This window comes from Phyllobates terribilis, unplaced genomic scaffold, assembly GCF_046119375.1.
Source record: "Phyllobates terribilis strain yellow unplaced genomic scaffold, ASM4611937v1 Scaffold_499__1_contigs__length_1316695, whole genome shotgun sequence".
NCBI lineage: Eukaryota > Metazoa > Chordata > Amphibia > Anura > Dendrobatidae > Phyllobates > Phyllobates terribilis.
In genome coordinates this window covers 1,185,828-1,201,499 of record NW_027363259.1, presented here as the reverse complement: position 1 = coordinate 1,201,499, position 15,672 = coordinate 1,185,828, and the positions used below count along the sequence as shown (strand labels likewise).

At 45.4% G+C, this 15,672-nt stretch overlaps 12 non-coding genes and 1 pseudogene across 12 annotated transcripts; all 13 read right to left on the bottom strand.

Moving 5' to 3' along the window:
* Positions 1-80: 80 nt before the first annotated feature.
* Positions 81-271, bottom strand: LOC141230870 (U2 spliceosomal RNA). The gene has a single exon (XR_012297320.1). It is a non-coding gene; the product is annotated as a U2 spliceosomal RNA (small nuclear RNA).
* Positions 272-1,391: 1,120 nt separating this feature from the next.
* Positions 1,392-1,582, bottom strand: LOC141230869 (U2 spliceosomal RNA). Its single transcript, XR_012297319.1, has one exon. It is a non-coding gene; the product is annotated as a U2 spliceosomal RNA (small nuclear RNA).
* A 1,119-nt stretch (positions 1,583-2,701) lies between these two features.
* On the bottom strand, positions 2,702-2,892 carry LOC141230867 (U2 spliceosomal RNA). Its single transcript, XR_012297317.1, has one exon. It is a non-coding gene; the product is annotated as a U2 spliceosomal RNA (small nuclear RNA).
* A 1,122-nt stretch (positions 2,893-4,014) lies between these two features.
* Positions 4,015-4,205, bottom strand: LOC141230866 (U2 spliceosomal RNA). The gene has a single exon (XR_012297316.1). It is a non-coding gene; the product is annotated as a U2 spliceosomal RNA (small nuclear RNA).
* A 1,117-nt stretch (positions 4,206-5,322) lies between these two features.
* On the bottom strand, positions 5,323-5,513 carry LOC141230865 (U2 spliceosomal RNA). The gene has a single exon (XR_012297315.1). It is a non-coding gene; the product is annotated as a U2 spliceosomal RNA (small nuclear RNA).
* Positions 5,514-6,633: 1,120 nt separating this feature from the next.
* LOC141230242 (U2 spliceosomal RNA) lies at positions 6,634-6,824 on the bottom strand. Its single transcript, XR_012296795.1, has one exon. It is a non-coding gene; the product is annotated as a U2 spliceosomal RNA (small nuclear RNA).
* A 1,122-nt stretch (positions 6,825-7,946) lies between these two features.
* On the bottom strand, positions 7,947-8,137 carry LOC141230864 (U2 spliceosomal RNA). Its single transcript, XR_012297314.1, has one exon. It is a non-coding gene; the product is annotated as a U2 spliceosomal RNA (small nuclear RNA).
* A 1,123-nt stretch (positions 8,138-9,260) lies between these two features.
* Positions 9,261-9,451, bottom strand: LOC141230240 (U2 spliceosomal RNA). The gene has a single exon (XR_012296793.1). It is a non-coding gene; the product is annotated as a U2 spliceosomal RNA (small nuclear RNA).
* A 1,120-nt stretch (positions 9,452-10,571) lies between these two features.
* Positions 10,572-10,762, bottom strand: LOC141230863 (U2 spliceosomal RNA). Its single transcript, XR_012297313.1, has one exon. It is a non-coding gene; the product is annotated as a U2 spliceosomal RNA (small nuclear RNA).
* A 1,123-nt stretch (positions 10,763-11,885) lies between these two features.
* Positions 11,886-12,076, bottom strand: LOC141230156 (U2 spliceosomal RNA). Its single transcript, XR_012296712.1, has one exon. It is a non-coding gene; the product is annotated as a U2 spliceosomal RNA (small nuclear RNA).
* A 1,119-nt stretch (positions 12,077-13,195) lies between these two features.
* LOC141230328 (U2 spliceosomal RNA) lies at positions 13,196-13,379 on the bottom strand. Its single transcript, XR_012296872.1, has one exon. It is a non-coding gene; the product is annotated as a U2 spliceosomal RNA (small nuclear RNA).
* A 794-nt stretch (positions 13,380-14,173) lies between these two features.
* LOC141230428 (U2 spliceosomal RNA) lies at positions 14,174-14,265 on the bottom strand (annotated as a pseudogene).
* A 1,119-nt stretch (positions 14,266-15,384) lies between these two features.
* Positions 15,385-15,575, bottom strand: LOC141230862 (U2 spliceosomal RNA). Its single transcript, XR_012297312.1, has one exon. It is a non-coding gene; the product is annotated as a U2 spliceosomal RNA (small nuclear RNA).
* Positions 15,576-15,672: the final 97 nt, after the last annotated feature.

Here is a 15,672-nt window from a genome sequence, read left to right as displayed (position 1 = left end):
ATCCCAAAATCCGACAAACAAGCAAAATGAACAAAAAGCATTGAATTCAATTCTTTCTGATTTTAGAAACTGCATTAAAGAAGGGGTGCACCGGTCCTGGAGATACTGCAATACCAGGTCAATGCGTGGAGTGGACAGAGCAAGCTCTTTTTCCATCTCCCTGTTCTAAAAATCCATTTAATATATGGTCCCCAGATAGGGGACGTATCAGATATTAAACTGATAAGAACAGATACTACACTTGATCTTAGCCAAAAGGCCGAGAAGCGATAACCAGAATTGGTTTCCGACTACGGTGCCACCCAAGGATTCTGAAAAGTCCATTTGTGGAGATGGCCACCTGGACTCCCGTTAAGAAGACATGCTGTCAACCTCTAGATCCCTCACATGCCTGCACTTTTCGGCTTGCTGCTGCTGCAATCCACGCGTTTTAGATCTGCATAACTCCACCTCTTTTAGCACAGTACCCTCAACCCCCGGCTGTTCCCACCCGCCTCAACACCGTTGGAAGGGAGGAGAACCAATTAAGGCGGGGGGGGGGTGGAACGAGCAGCTGTCTACCCTTAGCAGGAGGGTTGCTGATTAATTACCTCTCCTGCTGCTGCTGCTGCTGGCTGTCCAGCAGCAGACTGAAGGTGGCTGCTGCTGTGCGCAGGTATATAAAGGCTCAGAGCCTATTATGACACGCGCAGCCAGCGTTCCATTGCCACATTCCGTCTACTGCAGGCGGGATACCTGGATGGCTGAATGTCACTGAGAAGCTGACAGAGACCGCCATAAGTAACAGTTTAAAAGAATGCCACAGACTAATCAACCAAACTTTTTGGGTTGGTTTCTCTTTTATAGTCTGCAGGCATTAAATGAAAGAAGTCAGTGTTCCAGCAGAGGGAGACAACGTTTCAGAAAAGGCATTGTAGCAAACCAAAAAAGAAATTTTAAGCGCAGCAGAGTAACCAGCTCACATACCTGTTAGCTCAGGTGAGTTTAAAAGGCTGCTGTTGATAACAAGGGCATTTGCTAAATAGATGGTGTGTGTGCAACAATATACTGAAAGGTCAATTATATTGTGCAGCTTATCTCACCACCTGTAGTTATTTAGGTGAAAGCTCCAAAATGCTTGCCTAATATGTCTGTTTATCCAAAAGGAAGTATAGAGGGAGAGCTAGATAGATAGCATTGCATTACATTACATTACATGGCAATGCAATGCACAGTTGCTGAAGTTGAACCAAAATGAGCTTGTCATCTGGCTTCTGCAACTTTTAACATGAAAAATCCAATGAGGAGAAGAAAAGCAAAGCCAAAGAGTCCATCCCAAAATCCGACAAACAAGCAAAATGAACAAAAAGCATTGAATTCAATTCTTTCTGATTTTAGAAACTGCATTAAAGAAGGGGTGCACCGGTCCTGGAGATACTGCAATACCAGGTCAATGCGTGGAGTGGACAGAGCAAGCTCTTTTTCCATCTCCCTGTTCTAAAAATCCATTTAATATATGGTCCCCAGATAGGGGACGTATCAGATATTAAACTGATAAGAACAGATACTACACTTGATCTTAGCCAAAAGGCCGAGAAGCGATAACCAGAATTGGTTTCCGACTACGGTGCCACCCAAGGATTCTGAAAAGTCCATTTGTGGAGATGGCCACCTGGACTCCCGTTAAGAAGACATGCTGTCAACCTCTAGATCCCTCACATGCCTGCACTTTTCGGCTTGCTGCTGCTGCAATCCACGCGTTTTAGATCTGCATAACTCCACCTCTTTTAGCACAGTACCCTCAACCCCCGGCTGTTCCCACCCGCCTCAACACCGTTGGAAGGGAGGAGAACCAATTAAGGCGGGGGGGGGTGGAACGAGCAGCTGTCTACCCTTAGCAGGAGGGTTGCTGATTAATTACCTCTCCTGCTGCTGCTGCTGCTGGCTGTCCAGCAGCAGACTGAAGGTGGCTGCTGCTGTGCGCAGGTATATAAAGGCTCAGAGCCTATTATGACACGCGCAGCCAGCGTTCCATTGCCACATTCCGTCTACTGCAGGCGGGATACCTGGATGGCTGAATGTCACTGAGAAGCTCACAGAGACCGCCATAAGCAACAGTTTAAAAGAATGCCACAGACTAATCAACCAAACTTTTTGGGTTGGTTTCTCTTTTATAGTCTGCAGGCATTAAATGAAAGAAGTCAGTGTTCCAGCAGAACGAGACAACGTTTCAGAAAAGGCATTGTAGCAAACCAAAAAAGAAATTTTAAGCGCAGCAGAGTAACCAGCTCACATACCTGTTAGCTCAGGTGAGTTTAAAAGGCTGCTGTTGATAACAAGGGCATTTGCTAAATAGATGGTGTGTGTGCAACAATATACTGAAAGGTCAATTATATTGTGCAGCTTATCTCACCACCTGTAGTTATTTAGGTGAAAGCTCCAAAATGCTTGCCTAATATGTCTGTTTATCCAAAAGGAAGTATAGAGGGAGAGCTAGATAGATAGCATTGCATTACATTACATTACATGGCAATGCAATGCACAGTTGCTGAAGTTGAACCAAAATGAGCTTGTCATCTGGCTTCTGCAACTTTTAACATGAAAAATCCAATGAGGAGAAGAAAAGCAAAGCCAAAGAGTCCATCCCAAAATCCGACAAACAAGCAAAATGAACAAAAAGCATTGAATTCAATTCTTTCTGATTTTAGAAACTGCATTAAAGAAGGGGTGCACCGGTCCTGGAGATACTGCAATACCAGGTCAATGCGTGGAGTGGACAGAGCAAGCTCTTTTTCCATCTCCCTGTTCTAAAAATCCATTTAATATATGGTCCCCAGATAGGGGACGTATCAGATATTAAACTGATAAGAACAGATACTACACTTGATCTTAGCCAAAAGGCCGAGAAGCGATAACCAGAATTGGTTTCCGACTACGGTGCCACCCAAGGATTCTGAAAAGTCCATTTGTGGAGATGGCCACCTGGACTCCCGTTAAGAAGACATGCTGTCAACCTCTAGATCCCTCACATGCCTGCACTTTTCGGCTTGCTGCTGCTGCAATCCACGCGTTTTAGATCTGCATAACTCCACCTCTTTTAGCACAGTACCCTCAACCCCCGGCTGTTCCCACCTGCCTCAACACCGTTGGAAGGGAGGAGAACCAATTAAGGCGGGGGTGGGGGGTGGAGCGAGCAGCTGTCTACCCTTAGCAGGAGGGTTGCTGATTAATTACCTCTCCTGCTGCTGCTGCTGCTGGCTGTCCAGCAGCAGACTGAAGGTGGCTGCTGCTGTGCGCAGGTATATAAAGGCTCAGAGCCTATTATGACACGCGCAGCCAGCGTTCCATTGCCACATTCCGTCTACTGCAGGCGGGATACCTGGATGGCTGAATGTCACTGAGAAGCTCACAGAGACCGCCATAAGCAACAGTTTAAAAGAATGCCACAGACTAATCAACCAAACTTTTTGGGTTGGTTTCTCTTTTATAGTCTGCAGGCATTAAATGAAAGAAGTCAGTGTTCCAGCAGAGGGAGACAACGTTTCAGAAAAGGCATTGTAGCAAACCAAAAAAGAAATTTTAAGCGCAGCAGAGTAACCAGCTCACATACCTGTTAGCTCAGGTGAGTTTAAAAGGCTGCTGTTGATAACAAGGGCATTTGCTAAATAGATGGTGTGTGTGCAACAATATACTGAAAGGTCAATTATATTGTGCAGCTTATCTCACCACCTGTAGTTATTTAGGTGAAAGCTCCAAAATGCTTGCCTAATATGTCTGTTTATCCAAAAGGAAGTATAGAGGGAGAGCTAGATAGATAGCATTGCATTACATTACATTACATGGCAATGCAATGCACAGTTGCTGAAGTTGAACCAAAATGAGCTTGTCATCTGGCTTCTGCAACTTTTAACATGAAAAATCCAATGAGGAGAAGAAAAGCAAAGCCAAAGAGTCCATCCCAAAATCCGACAAACAAGCAAAATGAACAAAAAGCATTGAATTCAATTCTTTCTGATTTTAGAAACTGCATTAAAGAAGGGGTGCACCGGTCCTGGAGATACTGCAATACCAGGTCAATGCGTGGAGTGGACAGAGCAAGCTCTTTTTCCATCTCCCTGTTCTAAAAATCCATTTAATATATGGTCCCCAGATAGGGGACGTATCAGATATTAAACTGATAAGAACAGATACTACACTTGATCTTAGCCAAAAGGCCGAGAAGCGATAACCAGAATTGGTTTCCGACTACGGTGCCACCCAAGGATTCTGAAAAGTCCATTTGTGGAGATGGCCACCTGGACTCCCGTTAAGAAGACATGCTGTCAACCTCTAGATCCCTCACATGCCTGCACTTTTCGGCTTGCTGCTGCTGCAATCCACGCGTTTTAGATCTGCATAACTCCACCTCTTTTAGCACAGTACCCTCAACCCCCGGCTGTTCCCACCCGCCTCAACACCGTTGGAAGGGAGGAGAACCAATTAAGGCGGGGGGGGGGTGGAACGAGCAGCTGTCTACCCTTAGCAGGAGGGTTGCTGATTAATTACCTCTCCTGCTGCTGCTGCTGGCTGTCCAGCAGCAGACTGAAGGTGGCTGCTGCTGTGCGCAGGTATATAAAGGCTCAGAGCCTATTATGACACGCGCAGCCAGCGTTCCATTGCCACATTCCGTCTACTGCAGGCGGGATACCTGGATGGCTGAATGTCACTGAGAAGCTCACAGAGACCGCCATAAGCAACAGTTTAAAAGAATGCCACAGACTAATCAACCAAACTTTTTGGGTTGGTTTCTCTTTTATAGTCTGCAGGCATTAAATGAAAGAAGTCAGTGTTCCAGCAGAGGGAGACAACGTTTCAGAAAAGGCATTGTAGCAAACCAAAAAAGAAATTTTAAGCGCAGCAAAGTAACCAGCTCACATACCTGTTAGCTCAGGTGAGTTTAAAAGGCTGCTGTTGATAACAAGGGCATTTGCTAAATAGATGGTGTGTGTGCAACAATATACTGAAAGGTCAATTATATTGTGCAGCTTATCTCACCACCTGTAGTTATTTAGGTGAAAGCTCCAAAATGCTTGCCTAATATGTCTGTTTATCCAAAAGGAAGTATAGAGGGAGAGCTAGATAGATAGCATTGCATTACATTACATTACATGGCAATGCAATGCACAGTTGCTGAAGTTGAACCAAAATGAGCTTGTCATCTGGCTTCTGCAACTTTTAACATGAAAAATCCAATGAGGAGAAGAAAAGCAAAGCCAAAGAGTCCATCCCAAAATCCGACAAACAAGCAAAATGAACAAAAAGCATTGAATTCAATTCTTTCTGATTTTAGAAACTGCATTAAAGAAGGGGTGCACCGGTCCTGGAGATACTGCAATACCAGGTCAATGCGTGGAGTGGACAGAGCAAGCTCTTTTTCCATCTCCCTGTTCTAAAAATCCATTTAATATATGGTCCCCAGATAGGGGACGTATCAGATATTAAACTGATAAGAACAGATACTACACTTGATCTTAGCCAAAAGGCCGAGAAGCGATAACCAGAATTGGTTTCCGACTACGGTGCCACCCAAGGATTCTGAAAAGTCCATTTGTGGAGATGGCCACCTGGACTCCCGTTAAGAAGACATGCTGTCAACCTCTAGATCCCTCACATGCCTGCACTTTTCGGCTTGCTGCTGCTGCAATCCACGCGTTTTAGATCTGCATAACTCCACCTCTTTTAGCACAGTACCCTCAACCCCCGGCTGTTCCCACCCGCCTCAACACCGTTGGAAGGGAGGAGAACCAATTAAGGCGGGGGGGGGGTGGAACGAGCATCTGTCTACCCTTAGCAGGAGGGTTGCTGATTAATTACCTCTCCTGCTGCTGCTGCTGCTGGCTGTCCAGCAGCAGACTGAAGGTGGCTGCTGCTGTGCGCAGGTATATAAAGGCTCAGAGCCTATTATGACACGCGCAGCCAGCGTTCCATTGCCACATTCCGTCTACTGCAGGCGGGATACCTGGATGGCTGAATGTCACTGAGAAGCTCACAGAGACCGCCATAAGCAACAGTTTAAAAGAATGCCACAGACTAATCAACCAAACTTTTTGGGTTGGTTTCTCTTTTATAGTCTGCAGGCATTAAATGAAAGAAGTCAGTGTTCCAGCAGAGGGAGACAACGTTTCAGAAAAGGCATTGTAGCAAACCAAAAAAGAAATTTTAAGCGCAGCAGAGTAACCAGCTCACATACCTGTTAGCTCAGGTGAGTTTAAAAGGCTGCTGTTGATAACAAGGGCATTTGCTAAATAGATGGTGTGTGTGCAACAATATACTGAAAGGTCAATTATATTGTGCAGCTTATCTCACCACCTGTAGTTATTTAGGTGAAAGCTCCAAAATGCTTGCCTAATATGTCTGTTTATCCAAAAGGAAGTATAGAGGGAGAGCTAGATAGATAGCATTGCATTACATTACATTACATGGCAATGCAATGCACAGTTGCTGAAGTTGAACCAAAATGAGCTTGTCATCTGGCTTCTGCAACTTTTAACATGAAAAATCCAATGAGGAGAAGAAAAGCAAAGCCAAAGAGTCCATCCCAAAATCCGACAAACAAGCAAAATGAACAAAAAGCATTGAATTCAATTCTTTCTGATTTTAGAAACTGCATTAAAGAAGGGGTGCACCGGACCTGAAGATACTGCAATACCAGGTGAATGCGTGGAGTGGACAGAGCAAGCTCTTTTTCCATCTCCCTGTTCTAAAAATCCATTTAATATATGGTCCCCAGATAGGGGACGTATCAGATATTAAACTGATAAGAACAGATACTACACTTGATCTTAGCCAAAAGGCCGAGAAGCGATAACCAGAATTGGTTTCCGACTACGGTGCCACCCAAGGATTCTGAAAAGTCCATTTGTGGAGATGGCCACCTGGACTCCCGTTAAGAAGACATGCTGTCAACCTCTAGATCCCTCACATGCCTGCACTTTTCGGCTTGCTGCTGCTGCAATCCACGCGTTTTAGATCTGCATAACTCCACCTCTTTTAGCACAGTACCCTCAACCCCCGGCTGTTCCCACCCGCCTCAACACCGTTGGAAGGGAGGAGAACCAATTAAGGCGGGGGGGGGGGGTGGAACGAGCAGCTGTCTACCCTTAGCAGGAGGGTTGCTGATTAATTACCTCTCCTGCTGCTGCTGCTGCTGGCTGTCCAGCAGCAGACTGAAGGTGGCTGCTGCTGTGCGCAGGTATATAAAGGCTCAGAGCCTATTATGACACGCGCCGCCAGCGTTCCATTGCCACATTCCGTCTACTGCAGGCGGGATACCTGGATGGCTGAATGTCACTGAGAAGCTCACAGAGACCGCCATAAGCAACAGTTTAAAAGAATGCCACAGACTAATCAACCAAACTTTTTGGGTTGGTTTCTCTTTTATAGTCTGCAGGCATTAAATGAAAGAAGTCAGTGTTCCAGCAGAGGGAGACAACGTTTCAGAAAAGGCATTGTAGCAAACCAAAAAAGAAATTTTAAGCGCAGCAGAGTAACCAGCTCACATACCTGTTAGCTCAGGTGAGTTTAAAAGGCTGCTGTTGATAACAAGGGCATTTGCTAAATAGATGGTGTGTGTGCAACAATATACTGAAAGGTCAATTATATTGTGCAGCTTATCTCACCACCTGTAGTTATTTAGGTGAAAGCTCCAAAATGCTTGCCTAATATGTCTTTTTATCCAAAAGGAAGTATAGAGGGAGAGCTAGATAGATAGCATTGCATTACATTACATTACATGGCAATGCAATGCACAGTTGCTGAAGTTGAACCAAAATGAGCTTGTCATCTGGCTTCTGCAACTTTTAACATGAAAAATCCAATGAGGAGAAGAAAAGCAAAGCCAAAGAGTCCATCCCAAAATCCGACAAACAAGCAAAATGAACAAAAAGCATTGAATTCAATTCTTTCTGATTTTAGAAACTGCATTAAAGAAGGGGTGCACCGGTCCTGGAGATACTGCAATACCAGGTCAATGCGTGGAGTGGACAGAGCAAGCTCTTTTTCCATCTCCCTGTTCTAAAAATCCATTTAATATATGGTCCCCAGATAGGGGACGTATCAGATATTAAACTGATAAGAACAGATACTACACTTGATCTTAGCCAAAAGGCCGAGAAGCGATAACCAGAATTGGTTTCCGACTACGGTGCCACCCAAGGATTCTGAAAAGTCCATTTGTGGAGATGGCCACCTGGACTCCCGTTAAGAAGACATGCTGTCAACCTCTAGATCCCTCACATGCCTGCACTTTTCGGCTTGCTGCTGCTGCAATCCACGCGTTTTAGATCTGCATAACTCCACCTCTTTTAGCACAGTACCCTCAACCCCCGGCTGTTCCCACCCGCCTCAACACCGTTGGAAGGGAGGAGAACCAATTAAGGCGGGGAGGGGGGGGTGGAACGAGCAGCTGTCTACCCTTAGCAGGAGGGTTGCTGATTAATTACCTCTCCTGCTGCTGCTGCTGCTGGCTGTCCAGCAGCAGACTGAAGGTGGCTGCTGCTGTGCGCAGGTATATAAAGGCTCAGAGCCTATTATGACACGCGCAGCCAGCGTTCCATTGCCACATTCCGTCTACTGCAGGCGGGATACCTGGATGGCTGAATGTCACTGAGAAGCTCACAGAGACCGCCATAAGCAACAGTTTAAAAGAATGCCACAGACTAATCAACCAAACTTTTTGGGTTGGTTTCTCTTTTATAGTCTGCAGGCATTAAATGAAAGAAGTCAGTGTTCCAGCAGAGGGAGACAACGTTTCAGAAAAGGCATTGTAGCAAACCAAAAAAGAAATTTTAAGCGCAGCAGAGTAACCAGCTCACATACCTGTTAGCTCAGGTGAGTTTAAAAGGCTGCTGTTGATAACAAGGGCATTTGCTAAATAGATGGTGTGTGTGCAACAATATACTGAAAGGTCAATTATATTGTGCAGCTTATCTCACCACCTGTAGTTATTTAGGTGAAAGCTCCAAAATGCTTGCCTAATATGTCTGTTTATCCAAAAGGAAGTATAGAGGGAGAGCTAGATAGATAGCATTGCATTACATTACATTACATGGCAATGCAATGCACAGTTGCTGAAGTTGAACCAAAATGAGCTTGTCATCTGGCTTCTGCAACTTTTAACATGAAAAATCCAATGAGGAGAAGAAAAGCAAAGCCAAAGAGTCCATCCCAAAATCCGACAAACAAGCAAAATGAACAAAAAGCATTGAATTCAATTCTTTCTGATTTTAGAAACTGCATTAAAGAAGGGGTGCACCGGTCCTGGAGATACTGCAATACCAGGTCAATGCGTGGAGTGGACAGAGCAAGCTCTTTTTCCATCTCCCTGTTCTAAAAATCCATTTAATATATGGTCCCCAGATAGGGGACGTATCAGATATTAAACTGATAAGAACAGATACTACACTTGATCTTAGCGAAAAGGCCGAGAAGCGATAACCAGAATTGGTTTCCGACTACGGTGCCACCCAAGGATTCTGAAAAGTCCATTTGTGGAGATGGCCACCTGGACTCCCGTTAAGAAGACATGCTGTCAACCTCTAGATCCCTCACATGCCTGCACTTTTCGGCTTGCTGCTGCTGCAATCCACGCGTTTTAGATCTGCATAACTCCACCTCTTTTAGCACAGTACCCTCAACCCCCGGCTGTTCCCACCCGCCTCAACACCGTTGGAAGGGAGGAGAACCAATTAAGGCGGGGGGGGGGTGGAACGAGCAGCTGTCTACCCTTAGCAGGAGGGTTGCTGATTAATTACCTCTCCTGCTGCTGCTGCTGCTGGCTGTCCAGCAGCAGACTGAAGGTGGCTGCTGCTGTGCGCAGGTATATAAAGGCTCAGAGCCTATTATGACACGCGCAGCCAGCGTTCCATTGCCACATTCCGTCTACTGCAGGCGGGATACCTGGATGGCTGAATGTCACTGAGAAGCTCACAGAGACCGCCATAAGCAACAGTTTAAAAGAATGCCACAGACTAATCAACCAAACTTTTTGGGTTGGTTTCTCTTTTATAGTCTGCAGGCATTAAATGAAAGAAGTCAGTGTTCCAGCAGAGGGAGACAACGTTTCAGAAAAGGCATTGTAGCAAACCAAAAAAGAAATTTTAAGCGCAGCAGAGTAACCAGCTCACATACCTGTTAGCTCAGGTGAGTTTAAAAGGCTGCTGTTGATAACAAGGGCATTTGCTAAATAGATGGTGTGTGTGCAACAATATACTGAAAGGTCAATTATATTGTGCAGCTTATCTCACCACCTGTAGTTATTTAGGTGAAAGCTCCAAAATGCTTGCCTAATATGTCTGTTTATCCAAAAGGAAGTATAGAGGGAGAGCTAGATAGATAGCATTGCATTACATTACATTACATGGCAATGCAATGCACAGTTGCTGAAGTTGGACCAAAATGAGCTTGTCATCTGGCTTCTGCAACTTTTAACATGAAAAATCCAATGAGGAGAAGAAAAGCAAAGCCAAAGAGTCCATCCCAAAATCCGACAAACAAGCAAAATGAACAAAAAGCATTGAATTCAATTCTTTCTGATTTTAGAAACTGCATTAAAGAAGGGGTGCACCGGTCCTGGAGATACTGCAATACCAGGTCAATGCGTGGAGTGGACAGAGCAAGCTCTTTTTCCATCTCCCTGTTCTAAAAATCCATTTAATATATGGTCCCCAGATAGGGGACGTATCAGATATTAAACTGATAAGAACAGATACTACACTTGATCTTAGCCAAAAGGCCGAGAAGCGATAACCAGAATTGGTTTCCGACTACGGTGCCACCCAAGGATTCTGAAAAGTCCATTTGTGGAGATGGCCACCTGGACTCCCGTTAAGAAGACATGCTGTCAACCTCTAGATCCCTCACATGCCTGCACTTTTCGGCTTGCTGCTGCTGCAATCCACGCGTTTTAGATCTGCATAACTCCACCTCTTTTAGCACAGTACCCTCAACCCCCGGCTGTTCCCACCCGCCTCAACACCGTTGGAAGGGAGGAGAACCAATTAAGGCGGGGAGGGGGGGGTGGAACGAGCAGCTGTCTACCCTTAGCAGGAGGGTTGCTGATTAATTACCTCTCCTGCTGCTGCTGCTGCTGGCTGTCCAGCAGCAGACTGAAGGTGGCTGCTGCTGTGCGCAGGTATATAAAGGCTCAGAGCCTATTATGACACGCGCAGCCAGCGTTCCATTGCCACATTCCGTCTACTGCAGGCGGGATACCTGGATGGCTGAATGTCACTGAGAAGCTCACAGAGACCGCCATAAGCAACAGTTTAAAAGAATGCCACAGACTAATCAACCAAACTTTTTGGGTTGGTTTCTCTTTTATAGTCTGCAGGCATTAAATGAAAGAAGTCAGTGTTCCAGCAGAGGGAGACAACGTTTCAGAAAAGGCATTGTAGCAAACCAAAAAAGAAATTTTAAGCGCAGCAGAGTAACCAGCTCACATACCTGTTAGCTCAGGTGAGTTTAAAAGGCTGCTGTTGATAACAAGGGCATTTGCTAAATAGATGGTGTGTGTGCAACAATATACTGAAAGGTCAATTATATTGTGCAGCTTATCTCACCACCTGTAGTTATTTAGGTGAAAGCTCCAAAATGCTTGCCTAATATGTCTGTTTATCCAAAAGGAAGTATAGAGGGAGAGCTAGATAGATAGCATTGCATTACATTACATTACATGGCAATGCAATGCACAGTTGCTGAAGTTGAACCAAAATGAGCTTGTCATCTGGCTTCTGCAACTTTTAACATGAAAAATCCAATGAGGAGAAGAAAAGCAAAGCCAAAGAGTCCATCCCAAAATCCGACAAACAAGCAAAATGAACAAAAAGCATTGAATTCAATTCTTTCTGATTTTAGAAACTGCATTAAAGAAGGGGTGCACCGGTCCTGAAGATACTGCAATACCAGGTCAATGCGTGGAGTGGACAGAGCAAGCTCTTTTTCCATCTCCCTGTTCTAAAAATCCATTTAATATATGGTCCCCAGATAGGGGACGTATCAGATATTAAACTGATAAGAACAGATACTACACTTGATCTTAGCCAAAAGGCCGAGAAGCGATAACCAGAATTGGTTTCCGACTACGGTGCCACCCAAGGATTCTGAAAAGTCCATTTGTGGAGATGGCCACCTGGACTCCCGTTAAGAAGACATGCTGTCAACCTCTAGATCCCTCACATGCCTGCACTTTTCGGCTTGCTGCTGCTGCAATCCACGCGTTTTAGATCTGCATAACTCCACCTCTTTTAGCACATTACCCTCAACCCCCGGCTGTTCCCACCCGCCTCAACACCGTTGGAAGGGAGGAGAACCAATTAAGGCGGGGGGGGGTGGAACGAGCAGCTGTCTACCCTTAGCAGGAGGGTTGCTGATTAATTACCTCTCCTGCTGCTGCTGCTGCTGGCTGTCCAGCAGCAGACTGAAGGTGGCTGCTGCTGTGCGCAGGTATATAAAGGCTCAGAGCCTATTATGACACGCGCAGCCAGCGTTCCATTGCCACATTCCGTCTACTGCAGGCGGGATACCTGGATGGCTGAATGTCACTGAGAAGCTCACAGAGACCGCCATAAGCAACAGTTTAAAAGAATGCCACAGACTAATCAACCAAACTTTTTGGGTTGGTTTCTCTTTTATAGTCTGCAGGAATTAAATGAAAGAAGTCAGTGTTCCAGCAGAGGGAGACAACGTTTCAGAAAAGGCATTGTAGCAAACCAAAAAAGAAATTTTAAGCGCAGCAGAGTAACCAGCTCACATACCTGTTAGCTCAGGTGAGTTTAAAAGGCTGCTGTTGATAACAAGGGCATTTGCTAAATAGATGGTGTGTGTGCAACAATATACTGAAAGGTCAATTATATTGTGCAGCTTATCTCACCACCTGTAGTTATTTAGGTGAAAGCTCCAAAATGCTTGCCTAATATGTCTGTTTATCCAAAAGGAAGTATAGAGGGAGAGCTAGATAGATAGCATTGCATTACATTACATTACATGGCAATGCAATGCACAGTTGCTGAAGTTGAACCAAAATGAGCTTGTCATCTGGCTTCTGCAACTTTTAACATGAAAAATCCAATGAGGAGAAGAAAAGCAAAGCCAAAGAGTCCATCCCAAAATCCGACAAACAAGCAAAATGAACAAAAAGCATTGAATTCAATTCTTTCTGATTTTAGAAACTGCATTAAAGAAGGGGTGCACCGGTCCTGGAGATACTGCAATACCAGGTCAATGCGTGGAGTGGACAGAGCAAGCTCTTTTTCCATCTCCCTGTTCTAAAAATCCATTTAATATATGGTCCCCAGATAGGGGACGTATCAGATATTAAACTGATAAGAACAGATTTTTTTTTTTTATCGAAAGCCCGAATTCGTGTACAAAACCCGAGTGCGCTTAAAAAAGTGACAAGTGCCACAAAAAAAGTGCACTAGGATGCTGGTCTTCTTGAAACCCTCTCCAAAAGGAGAAGGGTCCCCCAAACCATTCCCCGTCCCTCCGAGCCAGAAGGCCACAGCGAGGAACAGGGACAAATAGCCACCTCCAGCCGGAGCCAGAGGCGACCCAATCTTACCCCCAATACCTGCCCGAGTTCTCACCCGAGCAAGGCACTGGGAGCCAAAGACTGTGCTCCCCTCCCGGAAGAGGGGAGCCAACAATGCTCTCCTCCCGAAAGAGGAGAGCCAGGGGGGTTCAGGGGGGAGCGGAACCTGATGGCCACACACTCCCCCACTAGACCTGCCAAGAGAGGAACCCGTAAGGGAACCGCATCCCGACAAAATCCTAGTAAGGACGTGGACACACGTGAAAAAGTGGACACACAGTGACAAAAAAAAATTTAAATAAATAGTGAAGGTTTCACAGTATAATACTGCCCAGACCTTCGACCGGGAATTGAAAAATTCCCCATCCTAAGGCCAGAAGGCCCGGAATAAGGGTGTGTGTGAAGAAAGAAATATTGAAGTGCTAGTGCAAATGTGCCATAAACTCAAGTGGGGTTCCCAATCCCAGTGAGTTAAGGCACCCCAGGGTCACCACTCCTGGGGCACTTCACACTTCGGGCTTTCGATCTTCCCCGGCCCAATGGCGTCGATCCTGGGGGGCCATGCTTTCCACCAGATGACTATATTAGCCACCTGGCGTACTAACAAGCGCCTAAACCCCAGTGTGCATAATGTATCAATCTACTAGGGCGGCCAACATCCAAAACCACCTTTTCAAAAGATACTACACTTGATCTTAGCCAAAAGGCCGAGAAGCGATAACCAGAATTGGTTTCCGACTACGGTGCCACCCAAGGATTCTGAAAAGTCCATTTGTGGAGATGGCCACCTGGACTCCCGTTAAGAAGACATGCTGTCAACCTCTAGATCCCTCACATGCCTGCACTTTTCGGCTTGCTGCTGCTGCAATCCATGCGTTTTAGATCTGCATAACTCCACCTCTTTTAGCACAGTACCCTCAACCCCCGGCTGTTCCCACCCGCCTCAACACCGTTGGAAGGGAGGAGAACCAATTAAGGCGGGGGGGGGTGGAACGAGCAGCTGTCTACCCTTAGCAGGAGGGTTGCTGATTAATTACCTCTCCTGCTGCTGCTGCTGCTGGCTGTCCAGCAGCAGACTGAAGGTGGCTGCTGCTGTGCGCAGGTATATAAAGGCTCAGAGCCTATTATGACACGCGCAGCCAGCGTTCCATTGCCACATTCCGTCTACTGCAGGCGGGATACCTGGATGGCTGAATGTCACTGAGAAGCTCACAGAGACCGCCATAAGCAACAGTTTAAAAGAATGCCACAGACTAATCAACCAAACTTTTTGGGTTGGTTTCTCTTTTATAGTCTGCAGGCATTAAATGAAAGAAGTCAGTGTTCCAGCAGAGGGAGACAACGTTTCAGAAAAGGCATTGTAGCAAACCAAAAAAGAAATTTTAAGCGCAGCAGAGTAACCAGCTCACATACCTGTTAGCTCAGGTGAGTTTAAAAGGCTGCTGTTGATAACAAGGGCATTTGCTAAATAGATGGTGTGTGTGCAACAATATACTGAAAGGTCAATTATATTGTGCAGCTTATCTCACCACCTGTAGTTATTTAGGTGAAAGCTCCAAAATGCTTGCCTAATATGTCTGTTTATCCAAAAGGAAGTATAGAGGGAGAGCTAGATAGATAGCATTGCATTACATTACATTACATGGCAATGCAATGCACAGTTGCTGAAGTTGAACCAAAATGAGCTTGTCATCTGGCTTCTGCAACTTTTAACATGAAAAATCCAATGAGGAGAAGAAAAGCAAAGCCAAAGAGTCCATCCCAAAATCCGACAAACAAGCAAAATGAACAAAAAGCATTGAATTCAATTCTTTCTGATTTTAGAAACTGCATTAAAGAAGGGGTGCACCGGTCCTGGAGATACTGCAATACCAGGTCAATGCGTGGAGTGGACAGAGCAAGCTCTTTTTCCATCTCCCTGTTCTAAAAATCCATTTAATATATGGTCCCCAGATAGGGGACGTATCAGATATTAAACTGATAAGAACAGATACTACACTTGATCTTAGCCAAAAGGCCGAGAAGCGATAACCAGAATTGGTTTCCGACTACGGTGCCACCCAAGGATTCTGAAAAGTCCATTTGTGGAGATGGCCACCTGGACTCCCGTTAAGAAGACATGCTGT